The 7,174-nt window shown below is 39.3% G+C and overlaps 1 pseudogene; it reads right to left on the reverse strand.

The window, feature by feature from the left end:
- Positions 1 to 5,078: 5,078 nt before the first annotated feature.
- On the reverse strand, positions 5,079 to 6,348 carry LOC102474020 (secernin-3 pseudogene; annotated as a pseudogene).
- Between the last annotated feature and the right edge of the window lie 826 nt (positions 6,349 to 7,174).

Below are 7,174 nucleotides of genomic sequence, written 5' to 3' on the forward strand. Positions count from 1 at the left end.
CTGCTTACCTATATAATTTTATTCTGCAGTCATAAATATTTTATGTAGGTTAATAAATTAAATCCAAGGGGAAAGAAAACACTTTTTTAAAACAAGTTTTTGCCATAGGGCAAGTACACTTGCCAGAGAACGAGATAGTGAGAAGGAAAATGAGAAATCACCATGGTCTCCCACAGAGAGGATGGCCATGTTCTAATCCCTTCTCTTTCTCTCCCCTCCTGGGATCTTTGGCATGCACACACACACTTTCCTGGTATGATTTTCAAGCCATCACGTCTGGGACTTGAACTGTGGTTGGCCATTTGTGAGTCTAGTACCTTAACTACTATACCACCATTTGAAAACAATGGAAATAATTGATCCTATTTTTATCAACTTAAGGTATAATCACCCAGAAAAATAGTTTTTCAATCTGATTTTAAAATGTGGTCTTTTGGGCCAGTAGGTGATGTGGTGGTTAAGGTGCTAGATTCCCACATGGCAGCCATGGTTTGAGTCTCAGACCTGGTGGCTTGCTTTCTCACTCTCTCTCTCTGTGTGTCTCTCTATGTTGAGCACACATGCCCTATAGCAAATTAAGGGATACTGATAATAATAAAGAAAGAAAATTAAATGATTCTTTTATAAAAACATGGGGACCAGCAGATGGCATAATGGCTATGTTGCTGGACTCCCATGTAGTCGACCGTGGTTCGAGTCCCTGACCTGGTGTCTTAAACTCACACCAGGTGTGTGTGCGTGTGTGCCCAAGATCCCAAGAGGAGAATGGAGGAGAAAGGATTGCGGCATGGCCATTCTCCCTGGGGGAGGTGATTTCTCGCTTTCTGTCTCTCTGTCTTTCTGGCAAGCGCACATGCCTACCCTATAGCAAAAACCTCTCTAAAAAGAAACCATGGTATTTTGACTCTTTTTCTTTTTTTCACCATAGAATGTATACATTTGATGGAGAGAGACAGAGAGAGATAAAGAGAGGGAAAGTGATAAACCCCCATACCAGGAGATTGCAATGCCACAATCTCTTCTCCTCCTCTGTTCTTCTCCTAGGATTTTGGGCATACATACAGGTGTCTGGCATGATTTTCAAGCCCCTATGTCCGGGACTTGAACCATTGTCTGCCATGTGGGAGTCCAATGCCTTAACCACCACAACACCTGCTGGTCCCTTGTCTCTACTCTCTTTCTTTCTCTCTTTCTTTCTCTCTTTCTCTTTCTTTCTTTCTTTCTTTCTTTCTTTCTTTCTTTCTTTCTTTCTTTCTTTCTTTCTTTCTTTCTTCTTTCTGTTTACTTCTTCCTTTCTTCTTTCTTTCATTTTCTTCTTCTTTTTTCCCCATTCAATTACTGTACATCTTTACAACATAGAAAATAAATTTTCCTAGCTTGAATACATTATATGTTAGTCCAGTCAAAGATATTACCATAAACATTATCATAAAAAAAGGCATGGACCAGCAGTTAGCCTAATGGCTATGTCGCTGGACTCCCATGTAGTCGACTGTAGTTCGCATCCTGGACCTGGTGGCTTAAAACTCACGCCGGGTGCATGTGCGCGCGTGCCCAAGATCCCCAGAGGTGAATGTAGAGGCAGGGATTGTGGTGTGTCCATCCCCCCGGGGGGTGATTTCTCGCTTTCTGTCTCTCTGTCTCTTTCTGTCTGTCTGGCGAGCGCACGTGCCCTATCGCAGAAACCTCTCCAAAAATAAAATAAAATAAAATAAAATAAAAAAATAAAAGGCAAAGCATTTGAGGGATACAAAAATGATTCTGCACTCTTAAATAAGAGAGATGTTCTAGGAACCAAAAGAAGAGTAAACAAATCCAACATTCTAGTCAGTAGTCTTACTGTTGGTAGTAATATTGATATTGTTATTATGGAACTATGACAGTAAAGGAAAGCAAATGAATTAATTGTGTGTCATTAGAAATCAAGGTTTCTAGTATAAGAGAAAAGAACTACAGCATAATATTTTTAAAATTTGATGAAACTCGGGAACCAGCAGTTAGCGTAATGGCTATGTCGCTGGACTCCCACGTAGTCGACCACGGTTCGCTTCCTGGACCCGGTGGCTTAAAACTCACGCCGGGCGCGTGTGCGTGCGTGCCCAAGATCCCGAGAGGAGAGTGGAGGAGAAGGGATTGCGGCGTGACCATCCCCCCTGGGGGATGATTTCTCGCTTTCTGTCTCTATGTCTCTCTCTGTCTGTCTGGCGAGTGCACGCGCCCTACAGTGAAAATCTCTCCAAAAAGAAAAAAATTTGATGAAACTCTATAATATTACATTTGAATAGGAAATATCAGAATGGTTTTATTAGTTTTTTATTTCTTAAATTTTTTTCTAGCCCTGCCCATCAAAAAGGCCAAGAAACAATGACACCCAGATTATGTGTTCTAATACAGCTTTCTATGGAAGGAATCAGAGACCTTTGAAAAAAATGACTTCTGTTTGGAAGAGTAGGAAATGGACACTATGGGGCTTATCTTGTGTCAGAAAGCAAGAAACTCTTGAAGACCAATAGCATTGGGTCCAAAGAACACACTCTTTGGCCTATGACGAAAAGACTTGTGCAAACCAAGACTATTAACTACATTGGCTTAAAATGCATCAAATTTATGAAATTCCATAGGTCTTTCATGACATTTTAATAACAATGCTCAACATCCCTTCTTATAAGGGACGAGCAAATCAAAACTGCAGTGAGATACCACCTAATCCTAATCAGAGTGGCTAAGATTAAAAAATAAAGAATGATAAGTGCTGGTGAGGCTGTGGTGAAAAGGGAACTCTCCTACACTGTTGGTAGGAATATAAACTAGTACAACCAATGTGAAGAACAATATGGAAGTTCCTCAAAGACCTACCATATGATTCAGGAATTCCACTGCTGAGTATCTACCCAAGGATAGGAAAGCCCTCAATTGGAAAAACAGTTGCACATCCATGTTTATTACAGCATTATTCACAATTGCTAAGACATGGAATCAGCCATGAATAGATGAATGGATTGAAAGGTGTGGCATACACACACACACACACACACACATATATATAATGGAATACACACACACACACACACACACACACATAATGGAATACTATTCAGTCACACACACAAAAAAACAAACACGAAAACAATAGGATCCTGGCATTTGATAGAAAGTGGATGAATATGAAAGAATTTATTGCTAAGTGAAGCAAGGCAGACTATTGTCCTTACTCAGTATATACTGAATGTATGCATTCTACAGCAGAAACGGAAAGACTGGATGGTATAAAGGCATGGAGATCAACTGTGGGTACCGGAAACCATGTGGTAGGAGAGTGGGACGTGGCGAAGGGTGAGAGGAAAGGAATCAAGGGGAAAAAGAAAGAACCAAAACACTTGAGGGAACCAAAAATAGAAGATTATTTGTTGATGAAAATATGTACAGTGATATCTTTGATTGAACCAATATATAGTATATTCAGGATTGGAAAATGCATTTGGATTGCTGTAATGATAATGATTGAATGTAAAAAGAAATAAATAAAATCTTATCAGTTCCTCTTAGAAGTTCCAACTTTTTCATCAAAATGGATAAAACCAAAAGTAACAAGTATGGGGATCAGAGGATAGCGTAATGGTTATGTTGTTGATCCAAGTATGGGGATCAGAGGATAGCGTAATGGTTATGTTGTAGTCAACAATGGTTGACTGCAGTTCGAATTCTGGACCTGGTGGCTTAAAAACTCACCCTGGGCGCCTGTGCATGTGTACCCAAGATCTTGAGAGAAGAATGGAGGAGAAGGGATTGTGGTGTGGCCATCTCCCCTGGGAGGTGATTTCTTGCTTTCTATCCCCCTCTCTCTCTAGTGAGTGCATGCACCCTATAGCAAAAATCTCTCTCTAAAAAACAAAAAGAAACAAGGATGGATTATACCCTTGCTGTATGCACTGTACTTCAGGAACCAGATAGTTTGAGAGAAAGCTTTTTTTTGCAAGATTCTCAGTAATAAATACAGAAAAGAAGCAAAGAATTGGAAAACTATTTTACTAATTTGTAGTAAACTCACAGGATAAAATTTATTGCTATGCACTGAAACCATTAGGTGAATAGTTGAAGGGGATTTTTATATGTTAGAGGTCAGGATACCACTTAAATCCACTGATTAAGGGATTTAGCAGGTATTATATAGTGAACCATATTTAGATCCATGTTCAAGCAAACCAGCTGGCAAAAGACATTTGTGACCATCCTGGAATTTTGCATATGGATGGAATATCAAGACAAGTTAAAGAATCATTGTTAATTTTATCAGGTATGATAAATGCAGGGGAGTTATATACTAATATGCTCATATGAGTAAGAGATGCATGTTGAAATAACTGGGGAAATAACACCATGGTCATTTGGAAAATGACTATAACCAGAAAGGTAGCAGATATAAGAAAAAAACTAACAAAATGTTAATAACTTGAGTAACTAAAATAGTTTCTAAAATGTTTTAAAACATGGAATCTCAATTTTAAAATCTTGCAGAGGATCTATTATTATTATTTTTTTCACAAACAGCAGAATGAGTTTAATAAAAGAGCACCTGTAGTGTAATACACTGTAGTGACAAAGACTTAAACATGTAAATCTAGAACATTTTCTTTCTAGAGCTGGCTAATATTTGCCAAAAACACAAAAAACTCACCACTTAAGGTATGTTCCATTAATAAAGATGTAATTAAGAAAATTATTTGATGGCACTGTGTAATTATAATAAACATAATTCCATGCATTATTTTAATGTTCCACTTTACGCAGACATAAATACATAATTATTATGACCAATAGCAAGTTATTGTTGCTAAGGCAAAAGTCCATTACCTGAAGTAACACTTGCTATCTCATGATATATGTGTCCAATTCCAATGTTTTTTTTATTTTATTTTATTTTTTATTCCTCAGTATTTCGGCAGGACCATGTAGTTGTAAGAGTCAAGGTATCACTTTGATACTATTAAAGAAGAATCAGATCTGGTCAAGTTAGGTTTACATCGTTTACCATGGTGATAGATTCTGACTTGAAAGAAGATTGCTGGCTATTTATATGATCACTGAAAACTAATGTTTGACATATAAATTCTAATTTCATCTTTTGCACACTGACGCAAGTGATTAACAATTTTATCCACATCAAGATGTTTGTTTTGAAGGACTGATTCTATTTCTTTGAATAGTCCTTTCTCCATTTTTATCATGTCCAACATTGTTTTTGCTTTTTCCTCATTATTATCTATTACTTCACATGCCTGTCAATATATTTGGTAGAGTGGATGTCTTCTGTCAGGCTTAATCTTACAGTGCTGCTTCTTTTTCACAGGATCTTCAAGTTCAAATGTTGATGAACCAGTATCCAATAGTTGAGAAATATGTGGCACAAATATGAGAGGTTTAAAAGCAGATCTCTCAGGATCAGGAGTTCCCATAAAGAAGTAAATATAAGGAAGGTTTGGCAGTCTTGAAGCAAAATATAAACTTTGCTTGCAATGGTCAGGAATTCTTCCTCCATATTAATGCCACTTGGTTTATCTCAGAGAATTTCCATGTTTCAAATGTTATACTTCCTTTATGTTTATTGAAAAGCTTGTCATCCTCACAGTAGCTTCCTGATAAAGTCATCATTTTGGCTGTGTCAAGATAAGAGTACCTGGTAGCAAAATCAAGCTCCCTTTTTATCATCCCACCAACCTTTCTGCTTAGCACAGTGTCTCATGTCTGGGTGTTCCCGATTAATCGTGGTTGTTATAGAAAGCTGATTAGAATTACTATGAACTCCATCTTGTACTGTTTCTGCTGCCCAGTACTTCCCTGCCACCTCCAGAATCCAGGCTTCCTGCCTATTAGCTATCAGGAAACTGTCGTGATAGCTAAATAGCTTTTCACCCTCTGTACAATTTCCCCCTGGGCCATATTTTTCTAGTAAATCAACAATGACATTGAAGGCTTTTTCAGCCGTATCAGCTCTTTCAGGGCCAAGTCTGACAAGATCCATGTCCAGTACAAACTTCTACTCTTCCCCACGCAGCTTCATTCCCAATACAAACTCCAAGCTCATTGGCTCACATTTCTGCCTGCGCCCTCTCCCCCCCACCCCACCCCCCCAATAACCAAGCTGTTGACTAAGGACAACAGCATATGCTTCAGCAACTGGATCAATTTCTGTGTAAGTATACTTAAGACATTCTTCCAGGTTATTGTGAACTGCAGCAGGAAAATAAACTACCTCTTGTACTTCATCACAGAGTCTATCTGAGATTTTTCCCAAAATAATTCTGATGTTGGAGGTAAAGCCATGAAAGTGTCACAAGAACGAAGTTCCATTTTTGTTACTGACCTTCAGGTGAGCTACAGAAGTGACAGGAGGAAGGAGCCAGGAGCAGAGTGGCAGCCCCCGTTGAAGGAAGCTGCCACCTCTTGCTGAGGATCTATTCTGATCTAGACATTGTACAATGTGTAAAGTCAAGTCTGCTTTGATTGCAAGAAACAGTTCCTTTGGTCTGCCTTTGGCATAAATGATGATTTCTTCTAAGGTTTCACAGAGAGTAGGTCAGAGCGACAGTAGGTCTCAGAGTGACCAGAGCCCAGTTTCAGGGCTGAGGGAGACTTCCTGGCTCAGCTGGGCTCTGCTTAGGCATGTACCTTGTTGCTCACTCTACTGTAGGCCCACTTTCTCTTCTCCCAGCCTACAGGTTCTTATGGTGTGTCTATTGCTTCAGGGTCAGCTAGAGTGTGAGGAGCATAGCAGAAACTCCAAGTCAATGTACCTAATTAACTCAGCCCAGGTGAGGTGCTTTTCCCTGTACAAATCTGTTGCTGCCAAAGAGGTGCTTCTGAATTGTATGAATCTGGCCTTGCCCCATTAATGTGTGAGAAGACACATGTCTGATATACTATGTCATGGAGAGAAAAGAATGAATCATGGTGAGTAATGCAAGTAGCTTTTCTTACAGAGCTTAATCTAATCATTCCTAGTAGACTTCTCCCAGTGGGTGCTATATGCATGACCACTGGAGCTGAGCACAGACAGGGGCAGCACAGTGGGATGATGGGATGCTATAGGGCAGAGTAAGGACACGGGCTATGCAGAGTTGGGCAGCAAATGGCTTACTAGAAAAATGTAGGCAACCTGACTCACAGTTATTGTCCT

This window comes from Tupaia chinensis, unplaced genomic scaffold (genome assembly GCF_000334495.1).
Source record: "Tupaia chinensis unplaced genomic scaffold, TupChi_1.0 Scaffold000574_1, whole genome shotgun sequence".
Lineage (NCBI taxonomy): Eukaryota > Metazoa > Chordata > Mammalia > Scandentia > Tupaiidae > Tupaia > Tupaia belangeri.